The following is a 20,384-nucleotide window of genomic DNA, read 5'->3' on the forward strand; positions in this document are numbered from 1 at the left end:
GCAATCGTAACTATATAGAGATGTGCAAACATGGGCCCATGTGGCAGACAGCTTTCACGGCCCATTTTCAGAAATCACTTAAAATATATTATTCTGCTGGGGGTAGGATGTGCCCTGCATGACAGAAGAGGACACAGTTATTTTCACATCTGATGAAACAGAGGACTTGGCAAGAGAATTCACATCGGGTCTAGGCTGGCCCTGTCATCTGTATAGAGGTGACGCTCTAAGAGAAAGGGTCGATCAAGGACAATGTCCGGGCCCCGTGGGGCTTGCAGCCTGGCATTCCTGGCCAGGGAGCCGCGGGCCCAGAGCTTCCTTTCACGGCTCCTCTCCAACAGAACCACTTCCTAGAGATCAAGGAGGCTACCTGGGAAAACCCGAAATGCAAAACCAGCTTCTAGACTCCCCTTTCACTCTTAGCTCGTGTTGTAGACAGAAAACAGTGAATACAATGAGCACAGCATGCTGAGAAGAGCTGCGAAAGGGTGCAGAGCGCTCTGGGAGGAAGAGGGAAGCCACCTGGCTCAGGCAGGGGACAGAGCAGTCACGGCTCCCGGACTGAGGTGTCCTTGCCTGCTGCTCCTTAGATGGCAGGGGGTGGGAAGCTACCAGCAGCCCCTCCTGTGCGCCGATCGCCACAGGGCTCCGTGGTCATGGGCCCCAGGACCCCACGGGCAGAAAGCGCAGCTGGGGGTGCTGAGTCAGCTGGGGTTGGGGATGAGAGGAGGCTGGGATGCACTGTGGCTGTTGTCTTACTTCAGGTCTAAAATAGAAACTTTTATTCTTGTTCATCTGAAAATTCCAGATTGTTTCAAGCAACATTTGTGAGCAGGTTAAAAATGTTTTTCCTGGTCATAACAACATTCTCCCAATAAACCTCAAGAAATTAATTAGACTCGAGAGATAATCCTGTGATGGCGCAGAACGCCTCCCTGGCTCATTTACTTGGGAAGCCCGTGAAAACCCACATATGAATCAACTAATGGATGGGTTGATGGATGGGTTTTGTGTGCAAGGTGAGGGATCTAGCTTAAAAGACAATAATAAATAGTCTATTTTATATGTATATTATACATTATAAATGTTATATATATAGATACATATATATAATGTGTGTGTATTCTTTCTCCATTTTGCCTAAAATTTTACTAAATCTATTTTAACACTCCGATGCAAAATTATGCCTTAAGGAGAAAAATCCCCTTATCCTTATCTTTCTGCAAAAACCTGCCTACTTTGGTTTTGTTAGATACATGACAAAAGGTGCAAGTACTTCAAGAAGAAATTGAATTTTATGTAAATAACAAGAAAGTCTTTTTAATGACTTCTGGGGATTGCCTTCAGTGGAATATGATTTTTTTTTCTGGGTATTTTAAGAACAGTAGTCTATTATACATACGGCATTGCACAAGCTTGGAATTCTTAAATGATCTAAATACCTTCATAAATATTAAACACATGTTAATGGTGGCTTTACATAAAATATATGCACGTGTGTGTGTGTGTGTGTGTGCGCACGCGCATGTAAAATCTTATAGTAAGTGCATGAACTATATCAGCCAACTAATTTTTTTTTGTAGCCTCTCCTCTTCCCCTGAGGTAAAGCAGTAGCATAAGCAGCTGGTATTCTCAACTATTTGCTCAGGAAACAGAAAGTGGGTGGCTCTGGGTTTGCAAAGTGGGGTGTAAACCATATTCTCTACAGGAAAGATCCAGCATCACAATTCTACGGATCTTTTTAGAGGCAACCTCTCCATAGGCACATACCTGTTTTCATGGATCAATTACAAACTGTCAAACATGTGCTTGTGGCATGTGTGATTATTTTTTACCTTATCTCTTGTGGAACCAGGTATAAATAAATACAAACGTATTCCTCAATCGTTTTATTTTTACACAGTCGAAATGGGAACTGTTAGTGTCTGACAAGACTCACGCTGTCGCTGCTGTGGCAATGTTCAGATCGTTTCTTAGCTGCTTCCTTGGATGAATGGGACAGAGGGATAAGAACTCAATGGAATAGACCAAAAATGAGGTTAAAGATGGTGGCAGAGAGAGAGTAAGTGTAGTGAAGAGCCAAGTGACAACAGGTGACGTAGCAACCCGAAGCACAGGGAGGAAGGAGGGCGAGAGAAGAGCGTCTGCCCAGGTGAAGGGAATCATGTTCGTTGCTTACTAGAGCAAAGGCAGAAAAGAACAGGAAGGAAACCAGCCTGCTAGAATTGTCTTTGACACACACCGTGACAGGATGGTGAGATGCTGGGCTCAGTGTTCCCATGCTCTCAGGTGGTCAGGGCAGCATCCTGGGGTCAGTGGGGTGCATCTCCAAGAGCTGGTGGTTCTCATTCCTGAACCAGGGCGTCGGGGTGAAGGAAGAGGGGTGTGACAGGTGACCAGCATGAACACCACACGCACACGTCAGCCAGAGCACAGCACGCCCCTGGCTGGTGTCCCACACACCACGGATGCCTCACGGAGAGTGGTTTCAGCCATTGTGGCTGAGAGGGCCCGAGAGGCATGAATAAAGACTCACCTGCAAGGGGGAATGGCCTCCAGTCAGCACACTCCCCACAGAGACTAACCAAGGTACCATGACACAATTGGATTAGGATTCCAAGTGGGTCTCATCCAAGCTGTTTCTTTGGGATAGGAGGAAGTGAGGGAATTCAAGAGAGGGCTGTTTAATCCCAACTAGCAACACCCATTATATCAACTGAGCAAGAGACAGCTAGGATCGCAAGAGGGATGAATCACCAGTGACTATCGTCCTGGTGTCTCTTCACTGTAACCTTTCTCTAAGAAGCCCACACAGCCTAAGGAAAAATTTCAGAACCCAGTGGTTGCTGTTGGAGTTGAGCCTGCAGGCCGATGGTGAATGCTGCCTGTCATGGTGGCCACACCTACTTTCACGCTATCTGGACAATTGCAGCCACAGGCATCCATGCTCCCAGACCTCGAGGACGGTTCGAGCCTTTTGTCAATTCCTCCATCCACTCCTTTCCAGGTCTTCCAACATAACAACCTGCTTTAACACACCTCCTGATTCCTGTCCATAGTTCATGACTGACAAGTCAAGGGAAGGGTCTTATCTTCTGTCTCAGAGAATCTGTGAGTAAGAGCTAGTGTTTTGGGCTCCTAATCTCCTCCTTCAGAACGGTGTGGATATGGATTTCTCCTTCCAACACTGACTTTCTCAGCTCCATGTTTGAGGCCTTTGCCATTCTCACCCCCCTTTCCAGCAAATCTCCCCAGACAGGAGCTGGAGAAAAGTGACTTCTCACTTTTCAGGCCCCCAAATTCTGATACATAAAACAGAAGGTCAATAGCAGCATCTATGCTGGGTTCATTGTATTGGAATAAAAAAGAGAGGGAGAGAAATCAGTGAGAACAAGTATTGATTACTTAAGTGTTAACTGCTAGGAAAACAAAATGATTACTCATTTGTTTTTTAAGTCCAAGAGCTTCTTTGTTTTTGATACAGGTTTGCACTCAATATGGAAGACCTAAAACTTAAGGCTTTCTCAATATAAAAGGTAGTCTCGGTACAGTTGCCTTACCTATCAGGAAGGTGTGTGCAGATAGTGGGTTATATCAACTCATGGAAGGATTATTTTCAGTAGCAGATGGAAGTTAAGGACATGGGCTTTGAAACCAGAGGGGTAGGCCTGAATCCATGGCCTGCCACTTATTAGCTGTGTGACTTTGGGCAAATTGCTTGACCTCTTTGAGCCTTGGTGTCCTCAGCTGCAAGGAGCATTAACTGTATCAATCCCATAAAGTTGAGGCAAGGAGTAGATGAGACAAGAACACCCACTAAGCCATCAGTAGGGGCGGCTTCACTACTGTAAGCACCATTAAGAAGTGCGAAGGAGAACCCATGGGACGTGGAGCAGAGCAGTTAGGGAATTTGGTATTTTACACAGGTCTGTTCAAGCAAATTCAACACTACTTAAAGAGGTTTTAAATCGATATTTATTGCTGAACAATAAAGCCCATTCTGCCACATTGGGGCATGGAAAAGAAATGTCTTCATCAGTCCTCTTCTACTCTTCAGATCTATGGGAAATGTCACAACAGGGACCGTAACCACTGGGATAGCATGTGACCCTTCATGAGTCTGGACAGCAGTGTTCCACTCGGGACCTAGGCACCTGCCCTTCTAATTTTGCACACAAGCCTGTCTCTCCAATTAGGTTGTCCACATGTGGGAGGCAGAGACCCTCTTCGTCTTAGAAGTCTTCTAACGGAACCCAGAACAGTGCTTCCCTCTTATCACATGCTCACGTTTCTTAAAGAACATCCATGCACAGCTCCCAAATGACAGTGACGTGTAGGATGCTGTGGTTTGTTAAACTTCCCTAGAAGCTAAAGGCAGGAAGGCAGATACGGATGCCTGAAGCTTCTTGACTGTTGGTACCATGAGATCATTATCCAGGTTAAGAATGCTTCTGAGTGAGGTGGACAAGATGGCTGATTCATAGTGGCTCTACCATTTATGAGCTGGGTGATCCTCTCTGAGCCTCAATCTCTTCTTCAGTTAAAATGGGGACAAGAACAGGGACACCTGGGTGGCTCAGTCAGTTGAGTGTCCAACTCTTGATTTTGGCTGAGGTCATGATCTTGGTGTCCTGGGATCGAGCCCCGCGTTGGGCTCCACACTCAGCGGGGAGTCTGCATGAGGATTTTCTCTTCCTCTCCCGCTGCCCCTCCCCCCACTCATGCTCTCTCTCTTCTCTCTCTAAAACAAATAAATAAATCTTTAAAAAAATCAAATGGGGACAAGAAAAATAAATACCTATTCCCAAGAGGGTTTTTGGAGGATAAGATAAGGACAAGTATATAAAGCACTTTGCATCAGGATGGCATAGACATCCTTAGTAACTGGTACCCCTCTTCATTGTCTGCCAAAGGTCCAGCATGACATCAACTCAGCCTAGCGGGAGGCTGCTGAATCCTATTCAAAGTCTGATTATCTCTGCGGGCAGGCACCAATGTCAATATCTATACTGCCTTGTGCAAATCAACAACAGCCCCCCTTCCCCCTCCCAGACGTCTTCCCTTAAACACAAGGAAATCTGTCTAAAGAAAAAGCTTTCAGTTCAGGGAAAGGCGGGCCCTGGCTAACTTCCAGAACCATGTGTTGCAGTTTTAGCCTGAGGTGTTTTTTTTTTTTAATTGGTGAATTTATTTTGATACTGAAATATTGTGAATGGGGGGTATGACAGTTGAGTATTTATAATTTCCCATTCCACTCCCCAAGATACATGTAGCATTTATATCTGTAGATCTATATAATTTTTAAAATTTTTTGCAGCATATCCAACCTCATTTTTTTTTCTCGTCTTTGCCTCATGTGAAAAACTTGCATCAGAATGAAGCACAAATGCTGAGTTAAAAGGTGTTTTCCAATACAGCTCAGTGTATTGGTTTCACGTCACCTCAAAAAAGGCTGCACGAGCCGCCGCAATTAATTGCTTCCCCTTACAAGGCTTTCTTTGGTCATTATTCTTTCATATCAAATTCATGCCAATGCCGGTAACTTTTTTAACTTAAAATAATCTTGGGGAGACTGAGGTTAAATGAGGAAACAACCATGAGTCCTCACTTCCTACTCAAGTCAGAAGGAAAGGAATATTTTAACCTTCAAATTCTCACTCAAAAGGAGCTTTCAGAGTACTGACTCACTGCCGAAGCTTCTGCTTACCATCCTGTTGGGGGGGAGGGGATGATGTTCACGTGTTAAGCTGCCCTAAGAGGCTCCTAACGTGTACACGCTTGCCCAGGGACAGTGGCACCCTACATGTGGCCATAGATACATGTCACACGCAAGGTGTTACCGAGAGGCTTTTGCTCTATGGAGTTCTTTGACATCTGACTCTTCCCTTTCTATGCTAATGAGTACTTCTTTTTCTTCTGCAAGATGAAAACCTCTCATTTAACTTAGGCTTTTGGACGCCAGGCAAGAACTGGACAAATGCAAATAAAGGGCCGAGCTGGTATGTCGTCTTCCATCGGCTACTGAGTTTCGAGGGGGATTTCTGAACAGACCGCTCAGAAATTCATCACCTGATTTTCATGCCTTCTGAATCTAGCCCCTTTGTGAAATACTCTTCCTTTTCAGGCTTCTGGCAAACCTAGACCCACTGGTTTGTCACTGCTGATATTTCTGTCACCCCCCACTCTGTTTTCCTTGTTTTTTGTCCACCTGCTGACATCATTCTGAGGCCCCGGCTCCCAACCAACACTGACGTTACATCACTGGCCAAATCCGGAGTCAGAACGGTCCCCAGCATCTGGCCTAGTATCTGGAGCACAGAAGGCATTCTGACAAGGCACGAATGAAGCCCTGGTGCCAGGTAGGGAGGGGAGCAGAGTGGGCTGGAGACAAGGACAGGGAGAGGTGTGATCATGGACACCTGGAGAGTGCATGCCTAAAAATGGGCAGCAGCCACATATCTCCAGCTCCAAGAGGTAACGTGGGTACAGTGTTGACAGACCTGCTGATTATTCAAGGGAAGCCTGAAATCTGGATTTTTATGTGAAAACCTCTGCTTTTTAAATGCTGGTGATGAATTCCAAATTTAAAAAAAACACCACCTGGAGGGGCACCTGGGTGGCTCAGTGGGTCAAGTGTCTGACTCTTGATATCGGCTCAGCTCATGACCTCAGGGTCATGAGATCGATCCCCGATCAGACTCTATGCTCGGTGGGGAGGCTGCTTGAGATTCCAGCCCCCGCCCCCCTTTCTAAGAAAACAACAACAACAACAAAACAAAACACCATCTGGGTCATATTTGGCTCATTGATTTGTAATCTTTGGTTGAAAATCAGGTTGCATGGTCTAACTTTCTCATAGCTATTAGTTGGATGAATGAGTGAACAAATGAGACCAGCTTGGCTATTGGAACTGGGAGGGATCCCTGCTAGGCAATCCTTCTCCAGAGGGTCAAGGACTTGGGCTCACTTCCTTTGTCTCTCTAGAAGCTCACAGATTTCACCTGGTGTAAGTACCACAGTCTGCTCATCTCTGGCTTAGGAACCAATTGAATCTGATCACCTCAGGCTCCTCTGGGACCACCAAGGTGGAGCCCATGTCAGGCCCAAGGAGCTGCTAGGATCCCGTGATGAAGTCCGTCCTTATGCGTGTTCTTGCCCAGCCAGCTCTGCCTTCACACAAGGCAACAGAGTGGTTTTGTTTTTGTTTTGTTTCAAATCTTACCTTGGGAAGGAATGAAAGCTGCCCATTAGGTGTAACTGTTCCCAATTATCTTGCAAGGAACTATCTGGATTATGAAAAATGCAGTGGGAGGTTCTGAGAGGTAAGTTAGGACCACAGAGGGAGGTGCCATATAATTACATGGGAATTATCATCCGCGAACAGTGAACAATAATGTGTGGTCATCACTGCGGCTCATCCAGATGGCTCATAATGAAATACCCAAGTGAGTCCCCAGATACTCCGACTTCTTATAAATTTGTCACCTAATTTGCAGCCTTGCTCCTCTGTGGTGTTGCTTAGCAATATCAATGGTTACTGATTTCTGTCCTGTGAGGAGCTGACTCAGGCCGTATTTCACTGTAATTTACATGCTCTGGATGACCAAGCAAGAAAAACGGGACTTGGGTGTACTGTTCTGTTGCTTTCCTTCCGAGGTGGGTTGGGGGTGGGAGAGCGTACAGGACAGAGCAAAGCAGGTTTCTGGGAAGGATTTTTAGAGAAAACCAGTGAGCAACCTAGGCAGGAGAATCCCAAAACAGCGCAGCTAAAAAAAGATCTCCTGGGCTTTTATGAGTATCCTTTTAACTGTGTAATTAAAAATCTCAGTAACAACCTTAACATAATTTTAAATACTGATCCTCTGTCAAAATGTTTTTCTCCCCAAAGGGATAGAAAAAAGCAAGTGATGATAGAGCCTAATAGCTGTATCATTGATAGTTTGGAGCCCTGCAGACTTTGACTTGACAACTGGGTCTGCCTTGTACTAGCCATGATACCTTGGGCATGTTACTTAACCTCTCCGATACTCCGTTCTTGTACTTCTGTAAAATGGGAAAAATAATAGTTGTCTTGTAGGGTTGTGGTGAGGACTACAGGTACTTAACATGTAACTGACACATAGTATTCATTAAACATACAGTAGGTATTATTATGGCTTTAAGGCTTCTATTGGTTTTCCTTCAAATTGATAGCATTCTTCCGATCTTTACAAAATCAGAGTGAACCTTGTATCAAGAGATCTCACCAGGATGCAGAACATGGAAATCTTGTAGCACGATATAAGTTTTAGAGTCAATGGATGTGGATTCTAATCCAGACTTTAATTCTTATTAGATACGTGACTTTGTAGTAAGATACTCCCTAGTTTATTCATCTGCAATGGGGCTAATTCTAGTACTCCCTATTGTGCTGTTGTAAGGGAATTCACTCGATGCCTGGAACATTGGAAGTGCTCCATCAACGGGAGCCATCAATCTATGATTGCAAAAGCCCAGTGAGTGCTGAGTATCCAGGCTAACATATTAAGTCACAGTAAGTGACCTAGCATGAGAACATCCTTCTCAAAAACTTATATTAGAGGAGAAACAAGTAAAAGGAGAAGAATGACAAAAATAATGACCAATTACTTCATGCCAAAGGAAGTCTATGAATGTCATATTCTTTTGTGTAATCTGACATCAAGTACATGGAAACTGTTGGCATTATTTAAAGAATGTACAACTCGGGGAAAGAGAATATAGTGATCTTCTAAATTTTGATTTTCAAAAAGAAATCTCAAAAGGGACTTCAACCGCTTAGCAAAGTATTGTTCAATGGTTAAGAGAGTGAGTTCTGGGGTCCAACAAATCTGGATTTGAACATGGCTCCATCGATTGCTTCTCTTGTGTCCTTAGGCAAATTATTTAACTACCCTAACTTTCAGTGTCTTTATCTGTAAAATGGTTACAAAAGAAGTTTCTATCTCATAGTACTGAAGTGAAAATTAAATGAGTTAATTTATATACAATGCTTGACACAGTGTCTGGCACATAGTACGTACTCAATAAACGTTAGTTATTCCAGTGATTGTCATTATAATTGTCTCTGTGGGCATCTACTTTGGCTGAATATTCAATACTTTTTCTAGTGTCTTCTTTTTCAGCTGCAGTCTCCAGGGAGAAAATGATACTGTCAAAGAGACTGAAAGACTATAGTTTGAATAGCGAAGAACACAGAGTATCAGGTACCATTCGTATAATATTTGGAATTTATTTCTTATTTTCAGAAAATCTGTCTGACCTCTTCTAATAGCAAGGTTCTAAAACATGTTTTTGATAAATTTTCTTCTGTGTGGGTAAGGGGTTAGGAAGCTAACATTTTCACTAATGACATCTTCTAACATCTTGGGCACATTTTTGCATTTCTGGAAATTGAAAGATTATGTTTATGAAATCAAGCAAAATGTACTTTCTGGTTAAGTCTTATCAAATTTGGGGTACAGGATACTGACACATATATTACTCAGTCTTTAAAGTGGCAAAACATTCCATTCCCTTTTCCTGCCCCCCTCCCCCAGACTCCTTTTTTTAAAAAAGGACTTAGGGGGTGGTATGTCTAGATAGGCCCACCGTTTTCTTTCATAGACATAGGAGCTTGGCTATATTACATGTGACCAAGATCCACAGGGTGGGGCGCCAGATGGTGCTGATGCTTCCACATCATAAGCCACACCCACATCCCAACCAGTCAGGAAGCCCTATCAGTTCCACCCGTAAACATCCTCAATTCCATCTTTTCTGCTCTATTTCCACTGCCCCTGCCTTAGTCCAAGGCTCTTGCCATAATCTTATTTGAACTCTCAATTCCTGATCTTTCTCACTTCCTACAGTCTACTCCCAGCGCCTCTCACCTATCTTTCATACTTTCCAGGGTAATGCTTTCAAAACACAAAATCAAAATACGATAGCTCTGAATCCTGCACTTTTTATGTTGGACTTTTATTAGGTCTCCTAGTTTATTCGATCCTTCAGAACCCAGTTCTGAGGTTCCCTCCTGCAGGCAGCATCCCTGAATGGCCCCCATCCCTGGTGGGAGTCAGGTCCTCCTGTGTGTCTGTTCCAAGTACATACTTTTGTTGTGTGCTCATCAAATGTACCCTAACCTATTTGCTTTTTGCCCTAGAGGGCAAAGAATCATCTTACTCATTTTGTTAATTTCAGCACCCAGCAGAGTTCCTGGCACTCTGTAGGTGTTCAAATGCTGCTGAATTGAATTCGAGCTCTATTTAATAGTGCACTGTTGATCTGCTTCGGCCTAGTTGCCTTTGGTACTGATGCCTATGGTTCCTTCCATTTTAATGTTCTAACCCCTCAGTTTCAACTATTCTGTTTGCAGTGTCTCTGCGGGGAGGAAGATGTCTGTAGCTCAACTTTTGGAATACTTTTCATTGCCTCTGTAAAGAAGGAGGATTTACGTCATGTGCAAGCCCCATCAGTAGAGTCCTTGGCATACAGAAGACAAAATGGCGCCATATCTTGGAAATAGAGGTGGAAAAAAACACTGGTGCAGAGCGAATGGATACTGCATGCTGGCTAGAGAACAACTTGGATGTTCTCCTGGATCCCATCTTGCAGCCTGGCTGGATGCAGTGGAGTTCGCCAGGCAGAGAGAATAAGTGCTAAATTGTATCCAGCCACTGGGTCAGCACAGCTGAGTTTCTACCCAATGATCTACTGAGCATCAAACAGTATCAGAAAAACACACAAAAAAAGCCTCCTAGGGGAAGAGAGGAAAAGTAATGAAACGAAAAAACAAAACAAAACACAAAACACTCCAGCCATCTACGGGGAGGGGGGTGGTAAAAGATAAGGGATGAGAGAGAAATTTGCGAAGGGAAAAAAAGACTGTGAGAAAGGCAGGAAGTTAATGCCACTAATATGGAAGGAAATTAAAAGTAAAAACTATCGTTATAATTATGCACTTCAGTCTTGTCCAGGATGTCATTTTACTGATTACTTGGGTCCCTACCACAACAGAAACCACAACAGAAACAATCACCCCAAATTATGAAGAACTGAAAGGATCAAATTTAAAGTGGAAAGAATAGTCATGCAATCCTCTAAATTTCATCTAAGTGTAAATCCATTTACCATTACTCCTACTTAAATGCCATATTGTATAATGTGGTACTCTACAAGTGAGCTTAAAGTCCAGATGTGAAGATAGGGTAGAAGATTAAGACATATTTCATAAACAGTCCATTATACATCTTAGATCAAATAGCAAATGCCTGCCAGCGAACCAGAGATCTGATGATGTCAGAGGAGGTCAGCCACAGCAGGACCTTCTAATCCCCATGTATATAAATGGTGGCCTAACGATGTCTCCGCAGGACGAAAAAAATTAGTACAGTAATTGCTTTTCCAGATTTTTATCAATATGTTAGAAAGAGGAATTTTTTTTTGTTTGTTTGCTGAACATCTGAAGGCTATGAACCCCAGATAAAATCATGACTTTCTGGAAGGAAGTGAATTAAGTACCATGTCACCCGATTTCCTTTTTGTACAATGGACAGGGGGACTTTGTAAACACATAAACTACAACCATACAGCCTCAGGATAACTTTTGCTCCAGTAAAGCCCAGACTGCCAAAAAGAACAGTTCCCATGTGATGTTCTAGATAGCATGTGTATAACGGGATCTAAAAAATTGGCACATAATAAATAGGCTTCTTTTTAAGGGAAAATATAGAAAAGATAATTCAACAACTTACTACTGAATTACTGAGGAGTATCTGAAAATATAATGATTGCAAGAAAAAAAAACCAACTGAAAGCAATTTATTTGACAAATATCTACACGGAACTAATGATGTGCCAGGCAACGTTCTGCAAGCTCTAAGAATAGTACTGTAGTCAGTATACTTAATAGGCTGAAGAGACTGATATTATTATCGTCCCTGTTTTACAAAAGAGGAAGCCAAGCTAGAGAGAAGCTAAATAATGTGCCCAGGGTCGTGCAACAAGTAAGTGGCAGAGCTGGGTTTGGGACCACGGTGGCTGGCTTCACATCGAGTCTAACAACTACACCACGCTCCTCCTCTCCTAAGTCAGATGGGAAGAGGCCCCCATGAATGCGTCCAGCAGGGGGGAGAGCCCATCTCCATAGGCATAGCGCCTGATGCTACCTTAACGCTTCAAGCGTCGGCTCCTCATTTTCTAATCCTCACTAGCATTAAGAAGATGGGGTACACTCCTGAGGTCTCGCAAAGAGTTTGTAACTTTTCCTAACAAGGAAACGCGGCATGACCTGTCGCGTCATCAATGGAAATGTGGTGCATAGAAAGGAAAGTGAATCACTGGACAAGGTTTTTTTTTCAGAAATGGCAGAGGAGTATTTTCATCACCAAGAGTTTTCTGGAATGAAACTGACGCACTATGATTTTTAACTCCTGGCAATGATGGTTGTTCTGGCCTGAAGGCCGTCGCATTGAAGCCAAGCTGCCTTGGCTATCGGTTATTTGGGATTAAGACAAAGAAGAGAAAGCCCCGCCCCGGAAGTAGCCGTGTGGGTTACCGCAGCAGCATCCGGAAGCTCAGACGCAGCGACGTCGTTTAAACTGGTTTTCAGGAAGTGGACCAGTCTGGGTCCAGAGACTTCGCTCTAGTGGGGACTTGTAAAGAAAAATCCTTCCCAACGGAGCAATCACTCACATTCATATCAGCTTGCAACAGGAATGTGTTTTGTGCATGAATGAGTGAAGGAATCCACGAATCCCCACACAAAATAAGAAATCAATCCCCTGGAGACCCATAAGCTTTATATGACAACAATCTTGCCTGACTCCTGCTGTGTGTGTGAATGCGTATCTGTGAGCGTGCGTGCACACACGTGTGCATGTGCATCACATAGTCTCACTCGAGCCCCTAGACAACCTGGACAGTTGCGTGTGGGGTGAGGGAATCCTTTGTAATGGCCCAGGTGAGGAGGACACGTTTGGGGGTTCTGATGTGTTGGGGTCAGAGAGAAAGAGACCCTGACAGCAGCTTGAGTTTGAGTGTTTCCAACGTGATCAACACCCAGAGGTGAGCGTGCCGCACAGCGCACATTCCAGACGTGAGGGTCAAACTGGGCAGAGTTTTGTTTCCTGTGACAGCAAACTGTCTCCTAACTGAACGCAAGTTATCCAACCTGCTCTCCATTGAGCGCTAAGCCCGGCTGTTCATTAAGCCAGCAGAGGTGTCTTTAGGGAAGAAAACACCTTTGAATGCTCTCATATCACAGATGATATTTAGGTATCAACACCCATTTACGGGCAGTCGTCGGTAAAATCAAAGCGCGTTTGCAGCGGTTGCCCCCCGTCCTTTGGTCCTCCGCATCACCCCGCCTGTGACGGCTGCTCGCTATCTCTGGAACTCTGAGTCCTTTGCTCGGAAGGAGTTCTCACTGCATCTTTCGAGCATTTGATAAGTTCAAGAGCACAGAGATGAAGCTGTAAGATTATGGACACTTGTGTGTCTTTTTCCTTCTTCGTGCTATGTGTAAGCTCAAGTGCCACCGAAATTGGGGTTTGGACCACACTCCTTTGTGCTCTTTATTTCAAAACAAACCTTCCTGAGAGAGAGAGAGAGAGGAAAGAGAGAGAGGAGAGAGAGAGAGAGAGAACCCCTTTCCATACTCAAAGTCATTGATTTCAATAAGGCCATTCACATTCCTTTCATGTCCCAAATGAAACTTATTTATAACGTGTACAAGCCGAAGAGAGATTCAATTTCAACCATCTTGGCTGTTCAAATCCAAGAGTAATGCTTTACTATTCCCCAAAGCGAAGAGTTATTTGACTCGTCCCTGCGTTTGCTCTGTGAGAGGCGCGAAGAGTCTGCCTTTCTCTAACCAGGCATTTAAACTACTGTCATCTTATTAAAAACACGGCCAGCAGACTGGCGTTTATTCTTCTCCAGCGAAGATTTTCACTTCTCTTGCCTATTCACTTACCAGCCGAGGCTGCATGCAAACATTTTTCTTGCTAATTTAAACCGATCTATGACTTGGGATAAAGAGAAAGGTTACAATACTCCCTTTCAGGGCCAATATCCCCACATTTGGAATGAAATAGGCCTGCAAATGACTTGCTTCTGGGATCAAATGACAACTTATGAAAACTCATATTGGAGCTGTTTTTAAAAATAGAAGCTAGGGAAATAACAAGTTCTACTGTTTGGTGAGGAAAAAAAAAAAAAAAGAAGAAGAAGAAAACCCAGCAAGCAAGTGAACGTTTTTAATCTTAGTGTCAGCTTCAAGTTAACACTAAATGTGTATGTTAAGGAATTAGAATGATTTTATAAAATAGACATTTGGCTCTGTGCATGAGGGATGGACATGCGTGGTGAGAGATGGGAGTCCCGGGAGCGTGGAAAGCATTCAGGCTCTGAGGACAAACTTAGGAGCTAAGTGACCATGAGCAAGTATGCCACTCTGCACCTCAGTTTACTCAGATGTAAAACACACAAAACTTCCCGTAGCCACTGTCGACGGCATCACTTGAGATGACTGTCAGCTGTGTGGCACAGAAGAGGCACTTACAAATTCCACTCTCACATGTTCCCTCTTCGCCCTCTGTAAGACCCTTTGCTTCCTACGCTTGAATCACACATTCATGATAGACACACACGCAGACACACAGACATACGTACGCCCCTAGTGCCCCCTGACAGGAGAGACTGCTAGATTGTTGGTTTGGGGGCACAGAGCCGCCTACATGCCTGGTCCTCTCAAAGGAGCCCCCATGGTGGTTGGGTCAACAAGAGTAGTTTGGGATCTCCCTGAGTCTGCTGGTTCCAACGCCTTGAATCGCTGCCTTCTTCTCTGCCTGCCCAGGCTTCTCACCTCCTCTGAGAACCACACTCAGAGTTCACTTTCTTTAGGAGCACTTTCCTGCTGGCCCTGCCCTCAGGCTCACGCCCTGAGGTGACCTTCCTCAAGATCTGACGAGCTGAGTTCACCCACACTGAGTGTCTACTCTGCCCACCGCTGTGCTCGGTGCCCCAGTATGGCTTCCCAGTTTGGTTCAGGAATCTGCCCTTGTCATCATGTGATGTTGTCTACGTGAATGTGTGCTTTCGCGGCTTCAGGATTGAGAGATTTGTTCCTTTAAATAAATGATTCCAGTGCTCCAGGAAGCCCCTCTCCTATCCCCCACAGTGCTTCACCTAGAGAGATGAGAAGATTCCACAGGACAGTGGCTCTCACACCTTATTGCTATTCCTTAGGGGCTGCCCCCTGGGGAGACCCCAGCTGCCTCGGGTCCAGCCTCTCCTCCTTCCTGCCAAGTCCTTCAACCAGAGCATCTAAAAGCTGCATTTTGATCTGTGATGGGCCTATTTTCCCTTTTTGTTCTTCTTCATGAAAAGTGCCTTTGCTCTTCTTGATTATTCTTTTTTTTTTTTTTTAAGATTTTATTTATTTATGTGACGGAGAGACAGCCAGCGAGAGAGGGAACACAGCAGGGGAGTGGGAGAGGAAGAAGCAGGCTCCCAGCAGGAGCCTGATGTGGGGCTCCATCCCAGAACGCCGGGATCACGCCCTGAAGCCGAAGGCAGACACTTAACGACTGCGCTACCCAGGCGCCCCTCTTCTTGATTATTCTATATGAATTTATAAACCAAGTGATGAAGTCCTGTGAAAGATCTTTTTCGGGATTTCAATTAGGGTTGAGTCACATTTAGAGTTTAATTTGGGGAGAACCAGTATCTTTATAATATATCAACATTTATTTAGATTTTCTATTTTCTTCAGAAACGATTACTTATTGTTTTTGCTGTAAAGTTCTTTAATGTTTCTTTTGGGTTAATGCTTGGTACTTGATGGCTTTGGTGCATTTTATAAGTGGTGTCTTTATTGCTTTTATGTTGATTTTCACTGATCTGGAGGAAGGCTATTGAATCAGGCACATTGCTAAAGGATTTGACCTGAGTGAACTTTTAACAGTTCTAACAGTTTAAAACATTTTTTTTTTACTCTTCCCTGTGGGAATTCTTTTGAGCAAAGGGTTCTGCTGTTAATTTTTTTTTTTTTAAGTTTGAAAACCCATGGGGGAAGATGGTGAAAAAAAAATAGATATTTGCTACTCATTTGTGAGGCTTTTCCAATTGAGATGTCCTGGAATTCAGGTCACCAAAGCTGCCCGCTAACCTCCCACTGCCTGAGCCAGACCGATAAAGCACAGGCCAGATGGCACTGGGATGTCACAACAGGGGAAAGGGGGGGAGGAGGAAAGGAGGGAGCAAAACTGTCCTTCAGGAAGGCGGCAGCAAGGCTCCCAGGATGCTCCCCCACCAGTCTGAATGCCTGTAATGTGAATGCGTTGGCTGGAGAGTCACAACAGCGAGACTGGCTCTGATAACGTGAAGTGAATTTACAGTGGGAGACATTTGTCTGTCTTTCTAACAGCAAATAAGGTAGGTAGGAGCACAGTGTCATTTTCAGACATCTTATTATGTGATTCTGAAGATTTTGTCACAAAAAACAGGCTGAAGGGAATTTCATAGCAGGCACGGGGACCCGCTGTCCTAAACTGCCTCAAGACCTGTAGCGAAATCATCCTTCGGCTCAATGATAGCCCACTGGGCAGTATCATTTCTGCTTCTGTATTGCCAAGGTATCAGGTGCACTCTTTTGTCAGACTTTGCTATTAACAATAAACCTGTTTTTATAACAAAAGCATGTAAATCAAATTTTAAAATTCCACAAGGAAAGAGAAATTACTGGAGTCGTAGAAGATAACCCCAGAACCCACAGAGATTGAACGAGGAGTTTCTTCTTTTGTGATTTCCTTCTGACACACAATTTCACACACAATTATGGGGTAGATACTATTTTATAGGTGTTTGATGTAAAACGAACGAAAGACTCAAACAATAAACTTTTTAGGACATCGCAGTGATGGTAATTCTTTGACTGTATAAAATTAGGCCCCTGGAATACAATAAGTAAAAGAACCAAAGGTACATCAAAGGGAAGAAAAGGAAATGAAGTAGGAGAAATCAAGAGTCAGGAAAGAAAAGCAGAAGGAGCGGACAGGAGAGCTCACCAAGAAGGTGAGCGAGACAGCAAACATTTCCCACTACGGCAATCCCGCCAGAACCAGAGGGAGATTTATCCAATCACCCAGCAAATCTCGTCTGATCATCTGCCTCACGTCAGTGCCACGTGAGAGGCAGGGGACACAACGGTGGCCACGGCAGAAAACGACTGCTGTTCAGTACTGCGGAGACAGCCCTCAATTGACGAGGACTTTGTCGGTCATGACCAAAAGGAGCCCTTTGACAGGGCATGGGCTCAGACAGTCCACGTGGCTACAGACATAGAACTCTCCAGCAGAAAAATTATAAAGGCAAGTACTCATTGAATGCATCCCAGAGCTACATAGTGGGGTCCAGGTATGTGCTGAGGCCTAGAGATATGGCCTGCCCCGTGTCCTGCCCTGTCCGAGGTATCAGGGAGGGCCAGGCAGCAAACAACAAATAAATACATTCACGGTGATGAGTGGGACGGAGAAATAATAAAGCAGATCAAGGAAGACCCAAAACTCTGATTTATTATCATTGTTTTGCTGTGGCTACTTTTCAAAGGCTGACTGAATAAGGTCTCCGATCAGGTGACACGGGAAGGCCGATCTGAAGGAAGGGAGGGCAAGGCCTTTTGGATGTCTGGGGGAAGAAGGAGGATGTGCCCAAGCCCTGAGGCGGTAGTGTGCTTGGAGTTTGTGAGAAGAAGCTGGTGGGCGGCCAGAGAAGTGAGAAGGGGGAGGAGCGCTAAGAGAGAGGAGGAGGAGAGAAGGGGAGGAGGGGGGAGGATGACAGAGAAGGACACAGAGGAAGGGAAGAGGGAAGACAGGCAGGGCCCAGGGGGCCTTAGGGCCACTGTAAGCACCAGGGCTTTTGCCATTGGTGAGATGGTTTTGAGCAAAGGTTGGGCATGATTCCACTTAGGCTTTAGGGGAACCGGGCTTCTTAGATGGCAGGTTTGGGGCATGCCTTTTCTAGAGGGTGATCCAGGGCCACTGGATAAAAGTTGGACTCGTGGGCCAACAGAGAGCCCTTTATTTTTTTTAATTTTTTTTTTTAAAGATTTTTTTTTTAATTTCTTTATTTGACAGAGATAGAGACAGCCAGCGAGAGAGGGGAAACAAGCAGGGGGAGTGGGAAAGGAAGAAGCAGGCTCATAGAGGAAGAGCCTGATGTGGGGCTCGATCCCATAACGCCAGGATCACGCCCTGAGCCAAAGGCAGACGCTTAACCGCTGTGCCACCCAGGCGCCCCAACAGAGAGCCCTTTAAAAGGGAGAAAGAAGGGAAACGTCACATCTCCTCTCTGTAAATCAGGGACCCGAGAAGACAGGATTAAGGTTACCACGGGTAGGAAGAAGAAGGGGAACGCACTTGACCTTCCCTGGGATCTCCATGGGGTTCCATGTTGGGGGAGCCAGAGTGCTCCCTTTGTAAGCTGGGGCGGTCCCACAGCTCTGTTGTGACCTGTGTGATGGAAGTGGAAGTCTGCGTCTGGGGATGCTCAGGTTTTTCTGATTAAAAAAACACAGCTCCACGGTCTTCTTCCCAGAATACGGGTAAGACAGCGGTGTGGGGGGAGGGGCGTTGGAGGGGAGCAGCTGCCTTCCTCTGAGGATGAGGATGAGAGAAACAAGCTCTGGACGGAAGAATGAACAGAAGGACGCCGCGTTCCTCATGGCACAGGGGAGCTGTGTGACCAGCCTTGGACTGTTTCCTATCGGGCTTCTGGTTAAATAGAAATGAAACCCTAAAAAGCTACTAAGGCCAGTCTGGAAAGGCTATCATATACTGTACAATTCCAACTCTGTGACATTCTAGAAAAGGCAAAACTACGGAGATAGTGAAAAGACCAGTGGTTGCCAGGGGTGTGTGTGTGCACACGAGAAGCATGAACAGGCAAAGCACAGAGGGTTCTTAGGGCAAGAAAATGCTCTGATATTAAGGTAATGGATATATGTCATTGTACATTTGCTTAAACCCATAGACTATACAGCACCAAGAGGGAACCCCAAGGTAAACTATGGACTTTGGGGGATTGTGATGTCGGTGTAAGTTCATCCTTGGTAACAAATGTCCCATTCTGGTGAGCGCGGTTGATCACGAGGGACGATCTTCACGTGTGGGGCTAAGTGGTATATTGGAAATCGCTCACCTTCCTCTCAATTATGTTGTAAACCAAAGACTTCTCCAAAAAAAATAAAAATAAAAATAAAATTGTAGAGAAATCTCTTAAATTAAGCCACTGCAATTGGATTCTATTACAAGACACTGAGCACAATTTTAACTGGAAAATCACTGCCAATGCTCAATGAGCACTAGTTTAATGATCGGGGGGTCCTGTTGTATTGAATGCTCACCATAAACTTTGGTAGTGGAACTATCATTCCCTTTCACAGGTGAAGAAACCAAGGTCCTACAAGGTGGAGCAATACTAATCGTAAGCATATGCTGGTGGTGCTGTCATTATCCCATTTTAAAAGTGGAAAACCTGAGGCCCAATGAGGTTGAGAAGCTTACTCAAGGTCTCAGAGCAAGAGGCTGAGCTAGGTTTTGAACCCAGGCAGTCTGACTCTTGGACCACAGGCTGACCTCGTTGCTACATAGCCAAATTCTAATGGTACTCCACGTTTCTTGTCCCCCCATTGGTCTCCCCAGTCTGTCACCCGGTCATTGGGCTCTCCTGCAGGTGCAGAGTTAGCCACGGGCTACCTTTGCCTGTGTAGGGTAGAACCCATGCCATCCTGGACAGAGAGGTCAACAGGAATTCATGCACTCGAGCAGCACCTGAGGGAGGAGAGCAAGGTGTGTTGAGGGCCCCCAAGAGTGGCTGGCACTCAAGGAGAGGGGCTGTGATGGGAGGAGCCAAGGCCAAGACCGGCCTTGCCGCAAACGCGTGTGTATGGGAAATTCACATCTTACGAACCGAGTGTATAACTGGTCCAGGGATGGGTCAGAGCTCCCGCTGTTCATGCTAGGGTCTCCACCAGGACAGCGGGGAACACTGAGTCGGACATGAGATTACACGAGGCAGCAGAGTAAACACAAGAAGCATAAACACAGACTGTGAGTCAGGCAGATGTCGGTTCAGACTGTGGCTCCGCCATTTGCTTGGTGAGGCAAGATGCAGCCTCCTTACACTTCGGTGTCCTTTCTCCAAATGACGGAGTAGGGCTAACGTAAGGGTTACAGGAGAAGGCTTCTGTAGACCACTCCACAGAGGGCCGGGCTTGCAGATTGCACTCCGCAAAGATAAGTTAGCAGTATTACCACGTAGACAAATTGACAGGAGAAGCTATCCAATCCCAAAGCTCTACATCCACCATCCTTATTTTAGGT

General features: G+C 45.0%; 1 protein-coding gene across 2 annotated transcripts in view; it reads right to left on the minus strand.

Moving 5' to 3' along the window:
• Nucleotides 1–20,384, minus strand: part of SLC24A2 (solute carrier family 24 member 2) — a 261,954-nt gene that overhangs the window by 67,092 nt on the left and 174,478 nt on the right. The gene's annotated exons all lie outside the window — the stretch shown is intronic.

Source organism: Ailuropoda melanoleuca, chromosome 7, assembly GCF_002007445.2.
Source record: "Ailuropoda melanoleuca isolate Jingjing chromosome 7, ASM200744v2, whole genome shotgun sequence".
In the NCBI taxonomy this organism is placed as follows: Eukaryota; Metazoa; Chordata; class Mammalia; order Carnivora; family Ursidae; genus Ailuropoda; species Ailuropoda melanoleuca.